This window comes from Notamacropus eugenii, chromosome 1 (genome assembly GCF_028372415.1).
Source record: "Notamacropus eugenii isolate mMacEug1 chromosome 1, mMacEug1.pri_v2, whole genome shotgun sequence".
Classification (NCBI taxonomy): Eukaryota; Metazoa; Chordata; class Mammalia; order Diprotodontia; family Macropodidae; genus Notamacropus; species Notamacropus eugenii.
The window spans coordinates 287,607,398-287,634,072 of record NC_092872.1 but is presented as its reverse complement, the minus strand read 5'-3'; the positions used below and the strand labels follow the sequence as shown (position 1 = coordinate 287,634,072).

Below are 26,675 nucleotides of genomic sequence, written 5' to 3'. Positions count from 1 at the left end.
TCTCTCCCTCTACTTCAGAGGCTAGAGTGGCTTCTCTGGAGATTTTCCATTCAGTTTTATGATTTTTTTTCCTTACAAACATATATTTAATTCCAAATACACATGTCATGTTTTATGAGGAACCTACTCATTATAAATTGAGGCCAAAAATACTGGTAATTATGAGAGATCTTTCTCTTCACTGATGATGGTAGAAAGTAAAACCAGGTTGACTGTGGACACTCACCTTGCCGGCTTCCATTTGAGAGCTGAGACATCTTCTTTAACTGATGCCATTTAAACAGTGCTACAAACATGAATTTTGAGGCAAAGAATAAGAAGAACATAAAAACTTGGATGGCAGCAGCCAGTAGCTTAGTTGTACACCCAAATCCTGGCAAGCAGCACTAGCCCAGCAATTAGACAGATCTTTAAAAGAAGAATGAGAAAAGACTTAAGAATTGTGACCAGAAACGAGGCAAACCTAAACCAAAACTCTTTTTCACATTTGTAAAATGATTTTTTCATGCTATTACCACATACTGCTAAGATACCAGAATTTTATATCTTTACGTCACCTTTGGTGCTACTTTTCAGGGACCTTAACAAGGAGTAGAACCATAAGTACATTTAGGAAATCCTACTTCCTAGGAGAAAAATATTGACAGACAGTGAAGACCCCTCCCCTTGCAGACATTTCAGTGTTTTCACGCCATTTTCCTGATCCTTGTACACTGTGTAAAGTCTTTTTTTTTTTTACAAGTGACTTCCAAGGCTTTGTTCCAATGCACCTACATGTCCACAGGGGCAGTGCAAGATATGAAGGTGGCAAAAAGATGAACTTTCTTTTCACTTACTATCATTCACTGAGCTGCTCCCACCTCTTCTCTTGACGCTGGAAAACTCTATCACCTCTTATGCTCCAATCCCAGTGACAATCGATTTGCATATTCCTAAGAGTACACCATCTTATCTTCTACCCTGATTACCTGTTTTCTCACCCTCATCCACCTCAACCTTAGTCCTCCCAAAATTCTACCAAAACTCTTCCCATGCCTTCATTGTGCCCTTGAGGGAATTGAGAGGATTAGGACAACAAGTGTTAATTGTGGGAATTGAAGGTATCATATTGACTCCATTTTGTGACTCAATTCTGGAGCTAGCCAAGTTCTTTTTCTATTTAATTATAGGTCTAGTCCAACCTTTTTCTTGTGAAAATTTAATTGTCGTAACTGAGAGAAAATCTCATTGCATTCTGTGAATCTAGCCCTTCTTCCAGCCCTGGGAAACTGGACCTCTACCTGATGTTTAGAGACCCTGCACTAAGGACCTAGGTTATGTTGTCCAAAACCTCAGCAGATCCAAAGATTGATTCAAGCTTTCTCACATTCGAACATCTCAAGGAAGCCACATACCTTATCTGAAAATTGGACTCATACCGATCAACCAATTACTGTTTACATCTTCCTTTGGTTGTGCAAAGATATTTTGGGGGAGTGGGGCACTTATTTTCCTGATTTCAGAGAATTGCCCCTGTTCATTCTTCCCCTCCCAATTTGGAAAGTCTCTACTCTTTCCCCCAATTAGAAACCAATTTTCCTAATGTTGTATCCTTATTGGTAATTGCCTTTTGATTAATTGGCCTCATTTGATTGTTTTTAATGTCTAAAAGTTTGTCTCCCTCTGTATTTGAAGTCCAGCACTAAGCTGAGGAAGGGGCATGGTCACAATTTGTTATACAATTGCCATGCATTCCCTAATTAATCAAAATACTCAGGACCTTGAACATTTGTTTCCTCCGTCATTTCATCTTTCATATGCCAAACCTTTGAACTCTTATTGCACAATTGACATTCTCCCCTTCGTTTTTAGATTTCTTTTGTCCTATTCTTCTCATTATCTGGCACTTAGAGACATGATTTCCCCTTTCATATGACACCAACTCTCTGGTCCTCTTTTTTCAAGTACTGGTTGCACCTATTCTCATAAGGTCTGGCATACTGGTCCAGGAGGAGTTGTAATATACCATCCTTCCCATTGCCATTTCCAGAATATACCTCCACCATCATTGCTCAACAACTTCTTCTTTGAGGTCTACTCTATCAAAATGCATACTCCATGCTGTATACAATGGCTGTCATTAATCACTCTCCCTCCTTTCTCTAGGAGTTCTCTACCTGGTTCATTGCCATTCTCTACAGCACAATGTCTATCTTGATGCCAGGGAATGTTGAAGTCCCATCAAACACCTTAACCATCCAGCTCTTTGACCTATTCACTACCATGTCTTATTTCTGCACCCTGCCTCAGCTACATATAGAGATGGTTAAACTCTTGATCTTTCCAACACCCATAATTATTCTGCTTCTAACAGAAGGAAAACAGAAATCATTGCATCCTATCACAGTCTCTATCATTCTATATCACCAATGGATTATTCTTTTTCATCACCATGACCCCCAGAACCTCAACCTCACACTACTTTCTCAGACCAACATCTCTGTTCTGTCTACACTCTCCTCAGATTCCTCAGGAAGATCAGCTCAATGAGATATTACATTCTACTCTTGAATCATTTGCTTCTTTGACCTGTTGTTGCCCTGCTAACATCATCATTGACCTATTCTTGTCCTAGTGGAATACTGATGAATGAAGCTGGAGATTGGCACTCAACCATGCTCACTAGGTCCACTTCATATTCATATTGTCTCATTTCAGCTGGACCCTCGATGCACCAAAATAATCATTTTACTGCTGATTAATTGATTTCCACTTCCAGAAGTAGATGTTCCAAACCTTTACTTCTCTCAGCTTCATGTAGTTACCCTTACAGCTGAACAACTTGCCTCATATTTTATTAGGTGAGCTCCTTCCTCTCTTTTCTATATGTCACAACCCCTCATTTCTGTGATCATCCCCCAAACTCTTTTTCCTCAGTCTCTGATCAGGAGATAACTCTCCTCTCCTCCATTACTTAACACATACCACCCTGAACATGCCCGATCTCTTCTGATCTCCGAAGTTAAGCAGATTTGGTTAGTACTGGTTAGTACTTGGATGGGAGATTGCCTAGGAATACTGGGTGCTGTAGGCTAAGGGGTGTAGGGTATGTTCAGGGAGGAATAGTACCTTTGGTGTGATGGCTGCTGAGCCCTTTTTGGGCCTCCTTCCATCTTTATTGCCCACCTGTTCCACCCAGCTCTCACCTGTGGCTCCAAGAAGGTGCAGCATGCACAGTAGCCACACCCCTGTAAACCATTTCGGCAGACGGGCCAAACCAGGTTAAGGACAACCAAGGGCTCTCAAATCCATTGGTGAGTTAGGGGGGTATCTACCCCAAGCATGTGAAAACTTCATCTGGTGGAATGGGCAGATGAGAACAATTTGCTCCATAGTGTTCTCAATAGACCATCATCAATCAATGCTGAGGTTATTGACCGTTTACTTCAGGTTGCCGTCAATCCCTCCTTAGCTGAACTTCCAACTGAAGAAGAGGTTTTGAGGACCATTAGGCTCCTTTCATGTGGCAGGTTGAAGTCAATCCCTCCTCCATTTTTTCCTCCTCCCACAAGGCCCTAGTTACTGACCCCTCTGACCTGAGACCTGGTTGCATCTATCTATAACTACTGTCCAGTGATATACTGAATAACTTTTCCTCCAATGCCCAAATCCTCTAAACCCTGATCCAATATCTCAGTTTAGCTCTTAAACCTTCACATGGACAAACTATAGCTATACTGTGATAGAGACTGGTTATTTTTTATATAAAGACCAGTCTGGCTCCCTAAGAAAACCAATACCTTCTTACAGGGAAAGCAAGGCAGATTTTCTTTCTCTAAGCTATTTCTCCATGACTGCATTCCACTTCCATGATTTCTCTTAAAGAAAGAGCTAGACAAAGATATCCGATCACCCAAAATTACAAATGTCAGCTTCCATATCCAGAAGCTTTTCTTCCCAGATATCCATAATGTTGGAGACTTGGAGGACACAGATCAGTAAAAACTAGAGAAAATATTCCAGATCTCCCTGTAATCACTAACCTCTCTTCTAAAAATATCAAAACCAAAAACCTTTTACCAGAACTAAAGAAATTGTGACCAAACTCACTGACCTAAATTTCTTCTCACTTTGTCCACATTCTACTTGTAGGGAAAGACTTGCAGGTAAGAAAATAACCCAAATTCAAAGAGAGGTTTTTGGTAAGACAACAGAGGGGGTTCTTCGGAGTTAGGGACTTCAGAACCAAGAATTGTCCATATCAGCATACACTGATGCAGTTCTCATCTAAAGCATTGTGGTTCTCATCCTCATCCTCATTCCTGCCATGTATTCAATGTTTTGTGGTTACAAAGCCTCTCATCTGCATCATCTCCTTGGATGCTCCTTTCAGTCCGAGGAGTTCACAAAGCAACCTTGTATTCATTGTGTCTATATTCTTTGTAAGCCCCTTACCATCTCTGAGCATGTTTCCTCATGTTATGGTGAGGGAATTGAATAGTTGGCCACTGAGGTTCTTTATAATATATAAGGCCTGTTGTCTCTCCCATTGTAATATAAGTTCTTTGAGGTCAGGGCTGTTTTATTTTTATCTTCTTATCCCCAGTGCTTGATACAGTGACTACCACATAGCAATATGGACTAAACCTGGGATTTCATTGATGTAGGGAGTTAGTCATGAGGAAACTCCCCCCATCAATGCAGGTCATCACCTTCTCTTCTCTAAGACTCTTTGAGTCTTAGAAAGTTGCCTGGGACATAGATCACTTCATTGACTTTCCCAGAAACACAACCAGGACAGGTCAGAAATAGAACTTGAGAGTAGGACTTCTTAAATGCAGAGCTAGCTCCCTCTTTATTGTATCATGACACTATTTCCCTATCACATAGTAGGTGCTTAATAATGCTAGTAATTGATTTTCTGTTTTACTGATTGTGAAACTGAGGCCAAGAAAGATCAAATAGCTTATGTAAGGTAAGTTGTAAATGGAATAGCAGGAACCTAAACTCAAGACTTCTGAGTGAAAGTCCAGGGTATTTACACTGCCCTCTTGTTGTTGTTGTTATTAGTTCTTATGGCTGTCAATGAATAATACATCAAGTAGACTCTTGAATATTGTATCAAGGACTCTAGATGCAGAATTCTAGAAATGGGTCTGTGCTAGAGCCCCAATTGCTGAAGTAAACTTTAACCAGAACATTCTCAATTTATGCGTCTCCTTTTCTGTCTTTTTCTATCTCTCTTATCAGAACACTTTTTGAGCATCTTATCCAAGTGCATATTATCCAAGAAGATTTAGCTTTGTGGTTGACACCTGGTGGCTCCTCTGGCCACACAAGTCATTCTAAAGCTAGAGGAACAGGGAAATAATACGTCAGACTGTGGGCTTTCTCGTAGAGTTCTACGGGTTAGGAAAGGTACAATCAACACATGTTGGGACAGTTTTTAAAGAGTTTTTTATACCTCATCTCTCATTTGGGTATCACAATCCTTTGGGGTATTCAGGGCAGGCATGAAAGGTTTTGTTTTTTGGGTTTTTTTTAGAAGAGGAAAATGAGGGACAAAAACATCATGTGCTTTGTCACATAGTCAGTATCAGAAGCTGCATTCGAGTCTGGGTATTCTTGACTTTGCCCCAAATAAGGCATTGTCAATCAGGTCAAAAACCAAGGAGAGTCACTGTATGGAAACAAAGAAGAGTAAGTCAGCGGGAAAGATGTCAAATTGGGAGCCAAAGGCTCTGAGTTCAAATTATCTCTCATCTTCTTCCTATCTGGCTATGGGAAAGCCTCTTAACATCTCTAAGTGAGCTTCCTTCTATTATAGTGAAGGAGTTCACTAGGTGGCCTCTGAGAGCCTTTACAGCTCTAAATCGGTGAGGCTGTCACATTAAAATATATAGTGACTCAGAGTCTAGAAGGGGCGTAGCGTGAAGAATTGAAGAGAGTGAGAGCTAGTAAGGGGCAATGGGAAAAGAACTGGCTGGTGAGCCAGGGGAGTCAACTTCTAGTCCTTAACCTCTCTGAGCACCACTGTCCTCATCTGTAATAGGAGGGCATTGGACAAGAAGAGCCATGAGGTCTCTCTGGATCTTTATTCTATTATTCTATGTTGTATCCTAGTAGCATAGAGTAAGTACTACTCATGAAGATGGTGGTAATGAAAACAGCTACAATCATGACAGCAATAATGACAAGGACAATAGATAAATATCTCCCCTCACTTGGTTATACGGGGATAAGTCTCTGCCAGACAATTTGAGGGAGAGAAGAGGCCAGTGGCACAGACCCTTCCTACTCCAGCTCTTACTGAACAGAAGACAAGACAAGCCTGGAGAAGTCCAGACTCCCCCTCCCAGACTCTGCCTTCCAGACCCCTCCTTCCAGATGCCTCCTTCCAGACTCCTCTTTCCAGAAAGGCTTCCCATAATGGAGAAAGTCTCTCATTCACATTCTTCATAAGTCTGGCAAAAGCCATCCTGTATAGAGACCAGGAATTCTGGCCCAAAGCCTGATCCCTGCTACCTGGAGATTATGGTAGCAGTGAGAGGCTGACCTCAGTGCCCACAGGGTCCCAGAGAAGTAAGGAAGCTGTTGCAATGTGGAAACATGTGTTTGGTTGGCCCTTCTCTGAGATAGTGTTGAGGACGGCTCCCTTGACCCCAAGCCAGGAGGATTGCAGAGAGCTGTCCCAAAACTACCCTGTGAGCAGCCAGTGCAACAAGCAAAACTGGCATTTTATCAGTGAGAGACGGTACCTCTGAGAGAATGTGGCTTGCTGAAGTTCCTTGCTGAAAGGCACTGAATGGTATAGTGCCCCTTGCCAGGAGCAATGATCTCTCATGCTCTCATAGTGGTAGAAATGAAGTCATGTTACCTTCATCGCTAAAGTTCTGCAGTCATGAATTTTCTTTTCTATGAATTGAAGAGGTAGGACCACATGGCCTCTATGGTCTCTCCCAGATCCTGGGCTTTTCCATTGTTTCATCTGCCCCTGTTTCTTCTTCTCAGGTATCTTATAGACTCTTTGACATCACTTGTTTGCTTTTGTTTTCACATACCACCAACAGTAAAAGTTGTACACAGTGGATGTTCAGAAATAGTAGGTCAGGGGCACTACTGGATAAAACTATTACTTTAGCCAAGATGATCTAGAACCCCATTGGAAATGACCTCTTCCCTCCTTCTCTCCCTTTCCCCAATCTTCTCCTGTCACTAACCTAGAGACAGCCTGTCTGCATCCCATTCTCTCTCATAGGTGGCTGCCAAATCATCCTGAAGAAATTATTTTCTTACTGATGAACACCATCAGCTCATAGCTCATGATGACTGAAGGTACCACCCTTGTGGAGGGTATATGCCTTTTAAAATAGGACTTGTGGGGATCCAGACCTTCACCAACCAAAGAGGATGAAAGGATGAGCATAGGACAGATGGTCAGGCTGATTTTATGGGGTAGGCAGCTACATTTGGCAGGCTGGCAAATCGTACCCCAGAGTGAATGATGAGCTCAGCCTAATCCAAAGAAAGACCTTTCCTGTTGAACTAACTGAATGAACATTGCCACCACAACAGTCAAGCACTGGGTGCCCTCCTCACAGAGTCAGGAGATGGGCTGCCCTGTAGGGGGATTTAGGATATAGAGCTTAATGAGATCATCAAATACCTCACTTTCTCATTGTATAAAGGAGGAAATCAGGGGCTTCTAAGAGAGGCCCCCTAGGCCCCAGAGCCAGAAAGTGGCAGTGTAATGACTAAACTCAGATCTTTTTCCTTAAAAACCAGATATGTTCACTTTTGGTTTTCAGCCAGAGACTCATGTAAGTAAGTCAACAAACATTGATCAAGCACTGACCTCCTATAAACTAACTTTCTATTTTTCAGCAATAGCTCTCCTGGACTTTCTCTCCACAACATCATACCATACCGGGCTGATCCCCTGAGATCTCACTTCCAGGCTGATGGACAGCCTCCCCTCTAACCTCCTCTCCCTTCTGATTGGAGGGCTGGAAGGTGGAGCACTGGACTCTGACCAAAGTTTTCCTTTAGTCTAATCTTTATCCTAGTCTGAGATAGGAACTAATAGGCTAACTTTCCATTTTCCATCAGCAATTGCCTTGATTTGGACTCCACTAAACATCACGCTCCAGGGAGGGTACTTCTTCTTGTGAGTCACATGCCCTATTAGATTATAAACTCCTTGAGGGCAAGGACTGTTTCCCCTTCTTATTTGTAACCCTAGCACTTAACATAGTGCCTGAAATGTAGTAGGGGCTTAATAAATGCTTATTGTATTGTATTGTATTGTATTGTATTGTATTTGCCAGAAAAATAAAAGCAGGAAATCAAATTCTGACTCCCACCCAGGTATAACCCCATCCAACTCAATAATACAGTCATTATCCTTTCCACATTAGGGGTGCTGAAACAGCCCCTTCCTCCCCTGCCATGCCCCAAAATCGAGACTATCTGCATGAAATGTTTTGGACTTCCTTTTGTACCACAGATGAAGTCTGACTTTTTTCTTTTTTTTTTCTTTTATGATGTGTTTACATTACCTTATTATAAAATATGTGGTCACAGGCTTTGTGCGGTCTGTTGCCCTGTGTCTGTCTTCTGTGGCTCCTACACAATGCCCAAAACATTCCCATTTAATTTCTTATACTGACTGTGGATATATCAAAACTCCAATGGGAAAATGCACAATGAGGAATGGATAATTGTAATTATAATTATTATAATAATAGCATTTATACATCACTTTAAGGTTTGAGAAACATTTTGTGTATATTATCTGATTTGATCCTTACTGAAACCGAGAGGTCAATGACATTATTAGCCCCATTTTACAGATGAGGAAACTGAGGCAGGCAGAGGTCAAGTAACTTATCAAGGCCTCACAGATAGTAAGTGTTTAAAGCGAATATTGACTCAAAGTCTGACCCTCTGTACCACCTAGCAGATAACCTGTTAGTAACTATAAAGGGGGCAGAGTTCTTTAGATACACAGTCACATTTGATTAGCCAATCAGTAAGCATTTATTAGGTGCTTACTAAATAGTTATTGTTTCTGTTTTACCCAGGAACACTGAGGGTCTTCCCCTCTCAGTCTGATTTTTTTTTATTAAAGGGGTCATCCCTTGAGTAACTTAAAGAAGTATTTTCATTGAATGGGAGTATCTCACTCGAAGTGAGAATGTGATACGACTTTAACCTGAAAAGGTCTCATATTGCATCCTGGGCCTTCTCCAGTCATCTTGATGAATATCAGGTCACTGGACCCAGATGGATCAGGAGAAGAAAGTAAGTTTGGTGACCTTGCACAGCCCTCTCTCACTCAAATCAAAGTCAACTGCAAGTCATGCCATCATCTTGATGTCGTGGTCCTCTTAGAGAATGAAGGACAAACACAGCTATGTGCCTAGCCCTGTGTCTTGCAAAGGAGGTGCTATTACTATCCCTCTTTTACAGAGGAGGGTACTCAGGCTTAGATGGATGAAGTCATTTATTGCTGGAGGTCACATAGCCAGTCATAGGAGAGGCAGCATTTTAAAGCAGGTTTTTCTTGACTCCAATTATAGAGCTCTAACTGTATGATCTTACTTCTGTTAACCTCACTAAAATATCAAGTAAAATGGGTTGATAATATTTTCCCACATAGGTTAGGTAAGCCTTGATATTCTTTCCTCTCTACATTTTTGGGACATCTGTCTCTCCTGGTTCTCCTGCGCGCTCTCTCTCTCTCTCTCTCTCTCTCTCTCTCTCTCTCTCTCTCTCTCTCTCTCTCTCTCTCTCTCTCTCTCTCTCTGATGGCTCCTCCTCTCTCCTCTTTGCTGTATCCTCCTCCAGATCATAGCTTCTTTGAACAGTAGATGACCCACAGGGGTTTGTCCTGGGCCTCTTCTCTTCTCCCCCAGATTATTCTACTTTGTAAGCTAATCAGCTTCCATGAATTTAGTTACTGTCTCTACACTGATGATTCCCAAATCTGCCTATTCTGCTCCAAACTCTCTGCTGAATTTTACATTTCCACCTGCCTTTCAGACATCTTGAAATGGATGTCCAGTGAACATCTCAGGCTCAATACATCCAAAACAGAATTCATTCACTTTCCCCCTAAACCCCCATACCTGCTACCTTCCCTAACACCATCCATGCATCGCCTCCTCCTTATTGATTTCACCTTTGCAACATCTTTTGAATATGACCTCTTCTCTTCTCTGACACCACCACCATCTGGGTGAAGACCCTTCATCACCCCCTGCCATAATTATTGAAATAGCTGCTGAGGGGTCTCCCTGCCTCAATTTTCTCCCCATTCCAGTTCATCCTCCATTCAGTCCCTTAAGTGATCATCCTCAAATGCAGGTTTGATAACACCACCTCCTTATTCAATAAACTCCAATGGCTTCTATTACCTCCAAAATCGAATACAAAATTTTCTTCTTGGCATTGAAATCCCTTTATAACCTTGCTCCCCCATACCTTAGTCTTCTTACACCTTACTCCCTTGACACACACTGTTTAATCCAATGATATTGGCCTCTTGACACTTCCACATGTGTGACACTCTAGTTCTATGCTCCAGGCATTTTCTCTAGCCATCCCTTCTTCCTACTGTTCTTTCTTCTCCGTTCTGACTACTGACTTCCCTGACTTCCTTCAGTTCCTCTAAAGTCCCACTTTTTATAGGAAGACCTCCCTCAACCCTTTTAATTTCAGTGCTTCCCCATTTTGATTATTTCCTATTTATCCTGTAGATGGCTTGCTTTGTACATGCTTGTTTGCATGCTGTCTCCCCATTAAAGTGTGGGCTCCTTGAGGGCAAGGATTGTCTTTTACTTCTTTTTCTCCCTAATGCTTAGCATGGTGCCTGACATATAGACACTTACTAAAAGTTTATTGAATGAATATTATTAAGTTGAAATACTGAGTGGTACATTTTGTGAAGGTCATTGATAAGTTGGACAATATATCAATCAATAGACTTATTGAACAACAACTTTGTGTAAGGTACTATGCTAAGAAGAGAGGAACCAAGGTGATGCAAGAGCCTTGAGATCTTGCCATGAAATTGAATCAGAGAATTTTATAATGACTCTCACTATGTGGCACAACACTATTAAGTAGTAGAGATAGAAACACAAAGAGCAGTCTGAGTTCCTGCCTTCAGTTATAAGGTCAGATGGACAGGACAATAGGAAAGCAGATTGATCCACATTCCAGGAGAAATGGAAGGATTATTTTGGTGATGATTTCAGAGCAGAAAGCTGAAAGTTGAGGGCAGGAAAGCATGGCAGCAAGAGAGTTTGGAAAGAGATGGCAATGAAGAAAGTTCCTTGACCCACACATTATTTAGGATTAAATGATTTAAATTTTGAAAATAGGAAAGCACTTTGTAGCTCACTATTTCAAACCATACTTGAGTGGGTTCATGTCTTGTTTTCAAAAGGGACCAATAACATCATGGGGTGAGGACTAGCACATGAACTGATGTAAGTGAAGCAGAGTTGCACAAAGTCATCAGCCTCACTCTCTCTTCCTGAGTCATTTAAGTCCAGTGGCAAAACAAAAGTCAAGACGACTGGACAGGACACAGTTGATGACCTTGGCATCTTCAATGTCTGATCAAACTCTAAGAACTTCATGCTACCTGCTTCATCTAACTTCACAGCTTTTGGAACAAAGTTTGTTTTTTCATCCCATCATTTTACCAGGGGAAGTTTTCACCTGCCTATGGTAGACATCCCCCTAACTCACCAACAACTTTGAGGCCTATCAGTTACCCTCGGCCTAGTTTGGCACATCTGCTGAGGTAGTTTTACCAGTCTGTGGCCACTGCATATACTGCAGCTTCTTGGAGTCACAAGTAAGAGTTAAATGAATCAGATGGACACCAAAGGTGGATGAGCAGCCTTGAAAAGGGTCCAGCAAGCCCTAATACCAGAGGTGCTAATTCTTCCCAGATCCCCATGATTATATATACTAAAAATGATCATGGAGCATCTACTTGAAACCTCCCATGGAAGAGGAGTCCATGACACTTCTCATTATAGCCCATTGCACTTTTAAAGAACTACAATTTTAAGGAAATTTCTTCACATAAAGTTTCGATTAGTCATTCACTCATTGCTCCTCGTTTTGCCCTGTGGAGTCAAATATAGCCATCCAATTCGTTCTCCACAAGTGATATTTAAACATGCCTGAAGCCAATTATCAACCTCCTCACTGCCCCAAACTACCTTCATATTACATAGACTTAAATTTATTCTCCCATCAAGTCTGATCACTTTGTTCATTTTAGATTAAATTTGTGTTGTTATCTATATAGCATAGGTTTAAAATAGTTGCCTTTCTGCATTTAAGTATCACTTCTCTATGTCCTAACAGTCTTTATAAAGATTCTGATGCAATGCTGACAAGTGGATGTATTCCTTAATGTTCCTGTTCAGAAATTGCCAAAAACATACACCTATTTTTCTGATATTCAGATACTTAACTTACACCTTCTTTGTCTTTCTGTTATCTAAGCTTAAAAGAGATATTTTGAAATCAGCAATAATTAACTTGTCTAGGCAATTTTTAGATTCAATCAGCTTTTTTTTTTTAGGTAGGTATATGCTGTACTACTTGTCCCCAATATATTTAAGATAAATTTTTTCATCATAAATTGTGCCCATATAGATTCCTTGCTTGTCTCTCAACTATATATTTTTTCATTGTTGTCTTGTCTTATTTCAAAATTGTTACTGCTGAGATTTCTTATATTGCTGTAGTTTGGGACTCTCAAAATTCCCAACTCAACTCCTCATTTTAATTATGTATATTTTATGGTATATTTTTTTTATTTTTTGTAGGCAACAATTTGTTTTATCTTGCTTTCTAATTCACTTATCTCTCTCCTTTGTTTTATGGGCAAATTTATCCCATTCATATTAATGATTAAGATTATTGTTTTTTTCCTCCATCAAATCCTCTTAAAATTTCTTGGCTCTGACCAATGTTCATTCTTGGGGTACTCCTCTTGCCCACTATACCTTCCTTTTTTAAATTCTACTTTTTTCTTTCCCAATCCAAGTTGTTATTACTTCACTATAGTTTCCATTTTGGTAAATCCCAAGAAGAAGAAAAGTTTGCACATCATAATGAAACAGTATATGAAAGATCTTATTGTTTGTCATCTTCATTAACGTCATCAAAGGGTGTACTGTTCAAGACCATATCCTGCAGTTTAGATAGATGATATAAAGATAAATATAATTTGGACAAAGATATATCTGGTATAGCTATACTGTCCAAGACCCCACCATGGAGAGAGAGATGGAGGGAGACAGAGAGAGGCAGAGAAATTTCCAAGGTGGAATCTTAGACAGTATAGACTTTGATAGCATTAATGAAGATGAAAGACAATCAGACATTCCATAGATTATTCCATTTGGTATTGTACAAATTTTTCTTTTTCTTCGATTTCCCAAAATTGAAAGGAGGGGAGAGTAGACAATCCTATGCTGAAGATTATACTATGTCCATCCCTGACTCAAGGCCAATTTGATAACCATTTATCAAATCCACACAAAACCTCTGAACATACGTAAACTACTTGATGATCTGCAGGTGACAAGATGGGGATGTAGAGGGAAAGGGAGATAAGGAAAGGTGAGGCAGGGAAAAAATGAAATTAAAAAGATCAAAAAGGGACTTCAATCCTGCAGCCCAGTTAAACACAAGGGAAAAAATAAAACTGGTTCTAAGATTTCCTCAGAAGCCCTAACCTCAGGCATTAGCAGAATATACACATATTTTCAGATGGAAAATGACTGAGACCATGATATTATGTCTGTGCTATGGGAATGTGGCCAAAACTTTCCTGGGCCATTGGATGGGGCATGAGACTCACTATTATGACTTTGAAATTTTATTCACAAATTCTAGTGGAAACTATCTTCCCTAAACTCTCCTGGATTATAAACACAGAAGATACAGCATGGTCCAGTGAGTATTAAATGGGGCCCAGCTTAAATAGGTCACTTAGTAATAGCTGCAGTTGACTGGACTCACATCTAACTACTTACCCCAACAGATGGCTAGCCAATGCAAGCCGCTCCCATCTGACTTTTATTTTAAGAGGGCATGTAAACAATCATCACAAAATGGTTTGGGTTCATAAAAGAGTATCTGGTCTGGTGTACAGACACAACCCTTATAAAACATTTGATCAACTGTCTACCATGCCAGAGGAAGAAAGCATTGGACCATTGCCCAAATGAATGGTTCTTGAAGTGGTAAGATTTGCCTGCAAATGTTGTTTTCAACCATCTTAAGTCATGGGCCATCTTGGAAATCACCTCAAGCAACCCCTTCATTCTATGCATGAAGAAAGTAAGATCAGAGGAAGAAGAGGAACTTTCTCAAATCAGGACCAGGATTTGAACTAAGCCCTCCTGACACCACATTTCTTGCTCTTTATTTCTCATCATCCATATCCACATTGAAATAGATGTCCTGTTAAACACATTAGTCTCCACATGTCCAAAACTGAATTTAATATCTTCCTTTTATTGGGTATCTTCAATTTATACTTTATAATATTTGAACATAGTTGTTTGCTTTGACTACCCCCATTAAACTGTGAATTCCTTGAGATCAGGAACTTGTTTTTGCCTTTCTTTATATCTTCTTCACTTAACACAATGCTTGGAACATAGTGATGCTCAGATTTTTCCCAACAAAATGTCAAACAACATGCTCCAGTATTTCTTCCTCAGGTAGATGTATGATCCACTACAGGATGATGGTCTTTCCTGAAATTAGAGCGCTGTCTGAATTCCCCATAGAACGGGCAGTCTGACAACAGCCAGTGAAAAGGGACAATTCTGTCAGTAGGTTCTGTGGTTTCAAAGTCAGAAATGCCCTCCTTTTCAGGAAAGGATTTCATGTATCATTATAAAGGTTTGGAGAAAGGGATTGCTAAGGAATGGAGAGCTAGAAAGGAATTGAGAAGCAGGCAAAATGTTAAACTTCTGAGAAAAGCATAGTTTCTCAGGATGAAATGATTTAAGAAAATGTGTCTACTGCTTTCTCTTCTAAGGAAAAAAACTAAAAATTGAAAAAGGAAATGTGAAAAATTCTCTCATTCTGGGGGGCTTGGTTCACATCATAGATGACTTTTCTAGGTGCTATAAAAGCCCAGATTTCCCTTTGCCCAAATGACCCAGAGGATGCTAAGGATGATGACCCAAGATCATGCCAAGCATGAAGCACAGTTATCCCAAGTTAAAAAATCATGGCATGTATGCCCTCTCATGAAGTTCATACCTTGTTCATACTGTGGAAACCCACTGTACAATCTGAATTTCAATCCAATGAACTATAACACCAGGAACAAGGATATGTATTATGTTGGTGGTAATCACGCCCTAAGGTTTGCATTTTATCCAAGTGAGCTGCCTTCCCTCAGCAGGTTGTTTCAAAAAATCATATCCCTCTACCTGCAATGAGCCACTCAGTTTGTTCTGAAACATTTCCAAGCCTTCATTCATGCTTTCAGAGCAGGATCCGGGGTGAGGAAAAGTGAGGCAGGGAGGGAGAATTATTTTTCTCACTTAGGGGGTAGAGGAGAAGGAAATTATACATAAAAATATTCCCACTGATCTCTGTGAGAATATGGGCCAAGGAAGAAAGAGAATGAACTTGCCAAACTATATTTGCTGCCTACCTGAAGTTCTCCTGCTCTTTAATCTAATCATTTCTGGCCAGCATCCCAAAGCAGTTGGGATTTGTGTGGGGAGAGTGGAGCCCTCCTGTGTTTCTCATCCCTTCTCTGAAAGAAGATACTCCATGTCTCCCCTTAGCAACCACAGAAGGCACTACTATCAGCATGGTGCCTGACACATAGTAGGAACTTGATAAATGATTATTGACTGACTGACAATGCTTCCACTAAAGGGCAACTCCTTGCACAATAGAGGACTCTAGTGGTTCCCATTACATTTAGACCAAATAGGCCCCTTTGAAAGTCTCTCCCTGCTTCTAGTACTGTCCTCTAAGGTAAAGCAGAATAGTACTAACTCTCCCTTCACATGACAATATGTCAAATATATGAAGAAAGCTATCATGATCCTCTGCCAACACACATACACAGTCACATCGTCTTCTCTCCTCCAGGAACAATATAGCCAGTTCCTTCAACCAATAGTCAGATAGCATCCCATTCATGGATATTTCCCCAACTCCCATTCTTATTGGTGGGCTTAGGCTCCGGAGAGGTGACTACTTCTTACTACTCTCAGGTTTATAGGAAATTACCCTAATTACCCTTTGGTGCACATTCTATCTCCTATTAGTGCAATTATTTTGTTTTTGTTTTCCTAACTGGAAACATTTTTTTTCTACTATCTAATGATATAATTTCAAAGATGGGGTGGGAAAGATATCAACAGTTAGAGAGAGAAGCCCTCTCTGCTCATCTTCCCCAACCTCCAAGGGCAATTCCCTTGAAGGGATTTGATTCCAACTCTGGAACTAAAATCCTCAGCTTATGAACTTAGAGTCTCACACTACTAGACTGGCATCACTTGACTGACTCACTATTAAAATTCTTTCAACAAATTCTAGCCCCAAGAGGTGGGGATGGCTTCTTTGTTCAGTCAATCAACTGTTGCCTTCTTGACCCAAACAAAGAAATTCATACCTTATAAGAAGACAACAATGAGGCTATCTTTTTTTTCACACTTAGAATTTCATGCCCTTATGCAGATTATATTATATTACATGAGCTATATTATATTATACTATACTATGTTATGTTATATTATATTATACTATATTACATTGTTATATCATAGCACATATATCATATCATATCATGTATTATATTATATTAATTATATTATATTATGCTATGTTACATTATATTTTATCATATTATATTACATAGTATTATATTGTGTCATATATTTATTATATTACACTATACTATATTATATCTCATCTCATATTATATTATAGCATATATTATAGTAAATCATATATATTATATCATATCACATTGTATTATATTATTATGCAGATCAATTTAGATAGGAGAGAGGAGGTGTGAAACCCTCTCCCTTAAACTCCTGTTATGTGAATGCAAGACACTTCATCATTCTGGTTACTATTCTCTGCATGTTCTCCAGCTTTTCAAATGACATGTTCTTCCTAAAATGAAATAAAGAGCTTAACATGAGACTCCAGATGTGATTTGACCAAAGAAGAATACATTTTCCAATATGGTCATTGTGGATAACCCAGCTAGACTTCAGTGTACTTCATCTCTAAAAGGAATAGATTAGATTGAGTAACTTTGGAGGTCCCTTATATCTCTAAATCAATAAATCTATCATAGAATTTATTCAATAGCATTTGAATAAAATGTTTGTATATATGTTGATATTAAAATAAGGATAAGAATGAAAATGTATCCAATGCTTAAACCTGGAAGAAATTCAGAAATCCGGTTCCTACCCAGGAGGGTTCAGCTTTTGAGGAACTGTCTAGAAGTTCTGCCTTGGTCACGAAGATGTGACTTTATGCCCTCTGAAGTGGCTACATCACTCCTCTTTGTGGTAACCTCCCCTAAGTCTCTGCATTCAAGCTTTGGGGGATCTCCCATCACCATGCCAATGTGCCAGCTTGGCATATTCTCTTAAGAAAACATTGCATATTGCTGATCTGTGTGGTGCAGGGCTTCAGCACATTTCCTGTTCTCGTCTCCTATATGGGTCACACATTAGGGCCTCCTGGCAGGAAGTAGCTGGATGCACTACAAAATGAAAAAGAAAATCATTTCATGGCACTGTGGAATTGCTCTCATGAACAAATAGTGATGATTTAATCTGTTTATTGAAAGCTACATGGTCTGCCTTTTCAGTGGGCTCCCTCACCCCTTGGGATCTGTTGTGTAGCTGAAACCACCAATGAGCTGTCGCCTCCAGCAGCCAAATAGAAATAGAGTGAAGTCATTGGCAAGCATGGCGGTATGAGTGATGCCTTTCATTTGCTAGGATGCTATCAATAACACATGCTCAGGGCTGTGTAGCACCAGAGGGGGTCTTTCATTCCTCCACACAAATCTGGGGCCACCGCATGGGAATGCCTTAAGGAGGCCTGCTCTGTACTGGATCTCTCCCCATAGAGCAGGCTACTGGCACTGTGAGACAGCAAGTCATTAAAAGGGGACCATTCCCTCTCCTGTTCCACTGCCTTAATGAAACCATAATCCAAGAAGGTATTTCCTAATTGAGTTGCCAGAAAATGCCTTTCTCTTATTCTTGCTTTGAGTTCATAATGAATTTTGTGATATAATCGTATATTTTTTAAATGTGCTGAGTTTCAGCAGATTTAGGACTTGTCAGCTGGGTGCATTGAGGATCATTAAGCAAGAACAGGAGCACTCCTAGTGTCCTCCTTGTCATGCCAGTGTTCATGGCTGTCTGTCAGGATCATGCAACATAGGAATTCCTTGAATTTGAATCAGGGGATCAGATAAGCATTTTGGTTTCCAAGAAGCCTGAATATGTCCCAGACAGAGGACAAACTTCTCAGTGATATAGATGGATCAATAACTGGCTGGGTGCTATCTGCATGGGAACTGTCACCATCTCTCTGACTCTAGGGCATTGTTTCGAGCAAAAGTTCTCCTTGACAGAGGAGAATCCCTACCTCTGGGGTCTTGTTGTTGTGTGGACTGACGATCTGGTGACAGGCTACTTAGTTGGGGCAGCTAGGTGGTGTAGTGGATAGAGCACCAGTGCAGGAGTCAGGAGGACCTGAGTTCAAATCTCACCTCAGACACTTGATGCTCACTAGCTGTGTGACTTTGTGCAAGTCACTTAACCTCAATTGCCCTATCCTGGGTCAGATCCAGTCATCCTGATGACTATCTGGTCACCGGATTCAGATGACTCTGGAGGAGAAGTGAGGCTGGTGACTTGAACAGCCCTCCCTCACTCAAAACAAAGTCAAGAGCAAGTCATATCATCATTTCTCTGATGATATGGCCTTCTTCAGTAATGAAGGACAAACACACACAGTTAGTAGTAATTATCCATTTTTTCATGGAATGTTCCAGTTTAGGAAGGCAATGTTTATTGATTTATAACAGTAAACAGCAGACAATCTTGCTGTTGAGAGTAAAACTTGTGTTTCACATCAACACAAGCAAGACTTTAAGAGTAAAACTTAAAGAGTTCCACTCCCTAGTTTCACTTGTAGATAAAGGGATCATAGGAGTGAATAAAGGTCTTAGAGCTGGAAGGGACCCTAGGGAGCATCAAGCAAGCCTTCTCTTTTTTCTAAATGGGAGACCTAAGGTTCAGAGAAATGAAGTGTCCAAGGTCACACCGATATCTCAGGCAAGAGTCCAATTCAAGGATTCTTGACTCCAAGTCCATCTTCTTACCCCCAAAACATTCTGCTTCTCACCAAACCACACTTTAGAGTCACTGAGTCACAGAATTTAGACCTGAAAGGTGCTTTACCTACCATCTACTTTGACCCACACTTGAAGTAGAATCTTGACTGTAGAGTACCTTTCCTGTGATTATCCAGCCTCTCCAGTGAGGGGGCTCCCACCACATCCTGAGACAGTCTGGCCACCCTCCCAGTCTGGCAATGCATGCATGTGGTGCCATCCCCATTTCAATGGCTCCTCTTTGAGCTGATCTTCAGTTAGAAGAAGGAGCTTCCCACATCCTCTCACCAAACAGTCCATGTAGGTAGCATACATTTGTAATGAGGCTGCTGAGGCTCAACCTTGCAGCCTGTGGACATGAGAAAAAAACAAAGTGGTCTGCAGGAGGTGGAAGGACTCCTAAATTGGGGATCCGTTGGTATTACCTCTTAGCTCTGAGCTAAGGACTTTCAGACATATTTGCTGTATATGCACAGAAAATTGACTGGGAACTTGTATCCTCATCTTCATATGATTTTGAATACATATTTTATCCTGAACTTCATGGGTGCCCACCCATCTCTGACTCCCCTCAGTACTTCCTAGGTTGAGTACAATGTTTGGGGTAATTATCTAAATCATGGCCCAAACTCCCAGCAATGCAGTCTCTGAGCAAGACCTTCAAAGGAATCCCAGAGTCAATGCCTAGGAGGAGGCTGTGTGATATGGTCATAGTCTGATGAGTCCAGAGCTCAGTAACAGGGAAATTGACCCAGAGATGACATCATTATTTTGTTGCTCCAAACAGTCTCTCGCATATTAGAGGAAAAGAAATTCCAGAGGCCACAGCACCAGCACCTTGGCTTTACCAGTCAAAGTGGAGATGCCTGAGCCCTCTTCACCTGTTGGCAGAACCTTGGAAGTCTTGAGCAGAGCAGAGATGGGTAAAGGAAAAATGAGCCTTGTGTATCTGGAGGTCTGGGAGATGACCTCCTTTGGGGGGGTGCACTGGTGCTTTACTGCCTGGTCCACTTCTGCCATTTAACTCCCTCTTCTGTCCTAATTCCGGGCATTTTTCCCTATGGACATCGCTCACTATACAACACATCTGGCATTGTGCTGAATATTGGGGATAGAAACAGCATATGACCTCAGGGAGCTGCCATTCCACCAGAGGAAGGAAGAGAAGAAATGTTCACCATGTGAACAGATAATCATGAATAAAAGAATGCAGGAGAATTTGAGAGAGAATAAAGAGTTAACAACTAGCAGGACCAAGAAAGGCCTATAGAACCTGAGCAAGGTCTGGAAGGAAATGAAAGATTCCAACCAGTAGGAAGTCCATTCCCATTGGAGAAGAAGCCTGAATAAAGAACAAAGGAAATGGAATTCCACATTCAGGAAGGAGTTGGAAGGCTAGTTTGTCTGAAACAAGGAAGACATGAAAGGGATCACAGTAAAGACAGGTCTTATCTGGGCCTTGGGAAAAATTAAGAGCAACTCTCTCAAGGCTACATTATTGAGTGAAGTGACTAGAAGCAGAGACCAATTAGCAAGCTCCTGGAATTATCTTATCTGTGTGAGAGATGATGAATCCAGTTGGACTTGTGGTCACAGAAACGGAAACTAAGGGAAGCACAGGGAAGGGTTTCTGGAGGGACACAAATGGGAGCTGAAAAATGATTGGATTTAAGAAGAAAGGGAGAGAGAAAAGTCAAGGATGATAACCAGATTGCAAACCTGGATAAACAGGAAGATGATGACCTAATTGGAATTAGGGAAATGTGGAGGATACCTAGAATGGTTTCACATATTTATACATATTTGCATCTAATGGTAACCATCCGGTGCGGGGAAGGAGGGAAGAAAAAAAGGGAGAAGCCTTTACATGATAACTTTATTTAGTAAACATTTTAAAGGAATAGCAAGCTCTCCATAACAAACTTGCAGTTTCATGTGCAATCATCTTTTTTTGTATTCTGCTGTATTATGAAAATGCTTGTTTTATTTCTTAAGTTCAGAATGAAATATTTTAATAAAGTAGAAATTCATAAATTCCATTGAGCATGTGTTAGGGCTGAAATGCTGGTGGAACATCAAGACGGAAATGTCCAACAGACAGTGATACATCAGTGAATCTCCGGAAAGAGGTTAGGACTGGGCAAGCAGGTTTAGATACGAACAGCAAAAAATAATTAGCCTTAGAAGTTAGTGAGATGATCAAGAGGGAATTAATAACTGAGCCAAATGAGGCTCTGTTAATAATTCTACTAATCTGTGAAAGTGAACTTCCTTTTTTTCTTTTTTTCCCGATGTATTTTTTATTTATTAACATTCATTTTTTTTTATTTTGAGTTTCAAATTATCTTTCCCTCCTGCCCCTCTCCTACCCACTGAGAAAACAAACAATGTAGCAGTTACATGTGAAATCATATAAAGTATATTTCTATGTTAGCCATAACATAAAAAAACAAGAAAATTTAAATTATAAAATTATACTACAATTTGTACTCAGAGTTCATCAGTTCTCTCTCTGTTGGTGGATGGCACTTTTTTTCAAGAATCCTTCAGAATTGTCTTGGATAAGTATATTAAACAGAGTAGTAAAGTCTTTTCTAGTCAGTACAGCAATATTGCTTATTGCTGTGTGCAATGATCTTCTGGTTCTGTTCACTTCACTTTATGTCAGTTTCATATAGGTCTTCCCGTATTTTAAAGAAACCATACCCTCCATCATTTCTTATAGCAAAATATCACTCTATCCCAATCATGTCCCACAACTTTGTTGAGCCATTCCCCAACAGATGAGCTCTCAATTTCAAATTCTTTGTCTCCACAAAAGAAACTGCCATAAATATTTTTGTACATATACGGCTTTTTCCTTTTTCTTTGATCTCTTTGGGGTACAGATCTACTAGTAGTATTGCTGGGTCAAAGGGTATACAAACTTTTATATCCCTTTGGCCATACTTCTAAATCGTTCTCCCAAGTGTTTTGGAGCATTTCACAACTCCACCAACAGTTTATTAGTATACCTATTTTCCCCATCCTCTCTAGCATTTGTCATTTCTGTCAGGTGTAAGGTGGTACTTCAGAGTTGTTTTACTTTCCATTTCTCTACTCATTAGTGATTTAGAGCACTTCTCCATGACTATAGATAGCTTTGATTTCTTCTGAAAATAGCCTATGTGTATCCTTTCATTATTTATCAATCAGGGAGTGGTTCTTATTTTTATAAGTTTGACTCAGTTTTCTTGAGAAATGAGGGCTTTCTTAGAGACTTGCTTCTAAAAGAATGATATTATTTCATTGCCTATGGTACCTTTTAGCATAATGTAGTTTCCCTGATTATCTCTTTTAATTAAGCCTATTTTGCTTTTGCTTTGTCTGAGATATGATTGTGAATCCTGCCTTTTGTGGCTTCAGCTGAAGCATAATATATTCTGCTTGAGACCCTCAATTTAACTGTCTATGTGGAGGTGGGGGATCTCCTGTCTCAAGACCACATGACTCTATAGGTCCTCAAGTGTGGCACTTTCATGGAATCCAAACTTACTTATTGTGAAGCAAGCCAGTCAAAGGACCGCACTTGAGAATCTAGAGGGCCACATGTGGTTTTGGGGCCGCAGGTTCCACACCCATCTAGTACAAGGGTGTTTCTTGTAAACAACATATTGCTAGACTCTAGTTGCTAATCCATTTTATCAACTCCTATTTTATGGGTGAGCTCATCTCATTGACATCAAAGTTATAATTACTATTACATTTCCCTCCATCTCATTCTCTTGTGTACCCTTCTCTCTCTCTTTTTATCCTGTGTCTCCTCAGAATTCTTTGTCCCTTGACTACTGGTTCTCCTAATTCACCCTCCTTTAAATCATTCTCCTTTCTCCTATCTCTTTCCTTGTAATATAGATTTCTGTACACAACTGAGTGTGTGTATATGTATGTGTGTGTATATGTATGTGTGTATATATGCATGTATACATATATGCTTCTTTTTTTAACCAATTCCAATGAGAGTGAGATTCAAGCCTTGCTCGCCCATTTTTCCCTCCATTATAAAAGCTCTTGCTTGCATGACTTTTTTTAAAAAAATTTTTAGTTTTAGTTTTCAACATTCATTTCACAAGATTTTGAGTTCCAAATTTTCTCCCCATCTCTCCCCTTCTCCTACCCAAGACACTGTGCATTCTAATTACCCCTTCCTCCAATTTGCTCTCTCTTCTATCACACCCCTTCCTTCCTTTATCCCTGTCTTCTCTCTTTTCTTGTAGGGCAAGATAGATTTCTATACCCGGTTACTTGTATTTCTTACACATGAATTTGCATGCAAAAACAATTCCCAACATTTGTTTCTAAATCTTTGAGTTCCAACTTCTCTCTCTTCCTCTCTCCCCACACATCCCCATAGTGAAGGCAAGCAATTCAATATAAGCTGTGTATGTGTAGTTATGCAAAAGACTTTCATAACAGACATGTTGTGAAAGACTAACTGTATTTCCCTCCATTCTGTCCTGTACCCCATTTGTTCTATTCTCTCTTTTGTCCTTGTCCTTCTCTTTATTCCCTCCTTCCATTTGCCCTTCCTTCTATCATCCCCCCACAACTCACTTATCCCCTTCTCCCCTACTTTCTTGTAGTGTAAGATAGATTTTCATACCAAGTTGAGCATGCATGTTATTCCCTCCTTATATTCCCTCCTCAAGCCAAATGTGATGAGAGTAAGCTTCACTTTTTCTCTCTCACCTCCCCCCTTTTGCACTCCATTTAAAAAGCTTTTTCTTGCCTTTTTATGAGAGATACTTTGCCCCATTCCATTTCTCCCCTTCTCCTCAAAATATATTCCTCTCTCAGTCTTCAGTTTTATTTTCAAATTTTCTATTCAGCTCTAGTCTTTTCATCAAGAATGCTTGAAAGACCTCTATTACATTTAATGAAGATTTTTTGATTCTTGGTTTTAATCCTAGTTCCTTTGACTTCTGGAATATCATTTTCCAAGTCCTTTGATCCCTTAATATAGATGCTACTAGATCCTGTGTTATCCTGATTGTATTTCCCCAATACTTGAATTGTTTCTTTCTAGCTACTTGCAATATTTTCTCCTTATCCTGGGAACTCTGAAATCTGACTACAATATTTCCAGGAGGTTTACTTTTTGTATTTCTTTTAGGAGGTGGTCAGTGGATTCTTTCAATGTTTATTTTACCCTATGGTTTAGAATATCAGGGCAGTGTTCCTTGATAATTTCATGAAAGATGATATCTAGGCTTTTTTTTTTCATCATGGCATTCAGGTAGCCCTATAATTTTTTAATTGTCTCTCCTGGATATATTTTCCAGGTCAGTTGTTTTTCCAATGAGATATTTCACATTGTCTTCATTTTTTTCCATTCTTTTGGTTTGGTTCTGCATTTGGTTTCTCATAAAGTCATTAGCTTCCATCTGCTCCATTCTAATTTTTAAAGAACTATTTTCTTCAGTGAGCTTTTGAACCATTCTTTTCCATTTGACTAATTCTGCTTTTTAAAGCTTTTTTCTTCCCGTTGACTTTTTGGACTTCAGATTATTTGGTCCAGTTGTTCCTGACTCAATTAGTCTGTTCCAGTGATCTACTTTTCTAGTTTTTTAAACAAGTGTGAAATAGTTTTGATGATTATTCCTTTATTGTATAACCTGGGGTCTGGGAATGTTATTCTTCCTTCATTGCATACTTTTTTCCCATTATTTCCCTTAATATTCTAAGCCTTTTTGTTGCTCCAAATGAATAGTTATTTTTTTACCTAATTTTATAAAGAATTCCCTTGGATGTTTTACTAGTATGACAACAAATCTCTAAATTAACGTAGCTATCATATTTTTTATTCAGCTGACCTGGTACTACCATGAGTAATGAATATTCCTCAATTATTCAATCTCTTCTTCATTTCTTTAAAGAGTGTTTTATACTTGTTTCATTTATCTTGAGAGTGCCTTGACTGATAGATTTCTAGTTACTTTCTAATGATTTCAAATTGTACTTCCCTTTTCTTATTTCTTCCTGAATTTTGTCATTGAGCTATAGAAATGCATTAAATTTGTATGTATTTCTTTTCTATCATCTGTATGCTTATTTTCCTTTCTATTACTTTTTGTTCTTTAATGAAGCAATATTTTTCATAATCCTCTGCCATCCTCCTCTGTAATGTTATGAAAATGAATTTATCTTCCAAACAGATGTTGTTCTTGACTTCTGTCTCTCCTGTTGGCTCAGGGATCAAACACGTTTTGTCCAAAAAAATTTCTGGTCTCTTTTGGTGTCCATGTTGTGGCAGCTTATTTAAATTAGTTACATTTATCTAAGAACTGTTGAATAGATCCATTAATTATGAATATTAAGATCAGCATATAATATGGTTACATTTAGTCACCAATCTCATTTATCCTTGTCATGGAAAGGTCCTACACTGAATTGAAAAAGATCCGTAAATGTTGATTATATTCTCCACATGTTTCTACTCACAGATATTATTGCAGTGATTGTATCAAGCTTAGGAACTGTCAAAACCCCTTCAGTAAGACCCACAGACACTCAGAAGAGATGTATTTGCCCAGCAATCAAGGAAAAACTATGGGACTGAAAAATGCATAGCCCAGAAAAGGCATTGCTATATGGATAGCCCTGTCTGTTAGATTATCACATCTAGAGGACAGGGACAGGAGAGCAAGCTTGCTAGAACTGCATAGAATCGTTCCACTCTTTAATTGCTCTTCCAAGGGAGAAATTGTTCTTTTAGAATCCAGATTCTCTCAAGGATGCTCTGTCCTCATGAAATATGGTATATTTGGCTCATTGACATTGTTCATGACACAAAGGGAAGTAGGAAGAGGCCAAGTCAGCACAGAAAGGATGGAGAACATTCCCAAAGATGACTTGTATGAGAGGTATAGCATAAAAGCCATCAACAAGGGAATGTGTGGACAAAAAAAGGAAGCAATCTAGGCTACTGGAAAAGTGAAGAATGACAGAGGGCCAGCTGAGTGCTACACTGGTTCCTGGGACATGTGAAAGGGGCAGAAGCCAAGAAAGGCCTCCAATCCACTGACTAATCCTTGAGTATGGATTCATGGGATGACATGAATGAAAATAAGACAAGATGAAAATGTACTGAGAGGTACAAGGAGATCTGTAAAAGGTAGAATTTGTACAAGTAGAAGATGTTCCTGCATGAATGAGCTCACACATGATCTCTCTCTTCAATCTCTTTTCTCCAGTTTGACAAAGC

At 39.7% G+C, this 26,675-nt stretch overlaps 1 long non-coding RNA gene across 1 annotated transcript in view; it reads right to left on the bottom strand.

Annotated features, from left to right (window-relative positions):
- Positions 1–232: 232 nt before the first annotated feature.
- Positions 233–26,675, bottom strand: part of LOC140525250 (uncharacterized) — a 48,310-nt gene continuing 21,867 nt past the window's right edge. Inside the window, exons 3-4 of the long non-coding RNA XR_011973985.1 lie at positions 17,485–17,782; positions 233–408 (exon numbers count right to left, since the gene is read on the bottom strand). This is a non-coding gene — a long non-coding RNA (uncharacterized lncRNA). The remainder of the gene's footprint in view (positions 409–17,484; positions 17,783–26,675) is intronic.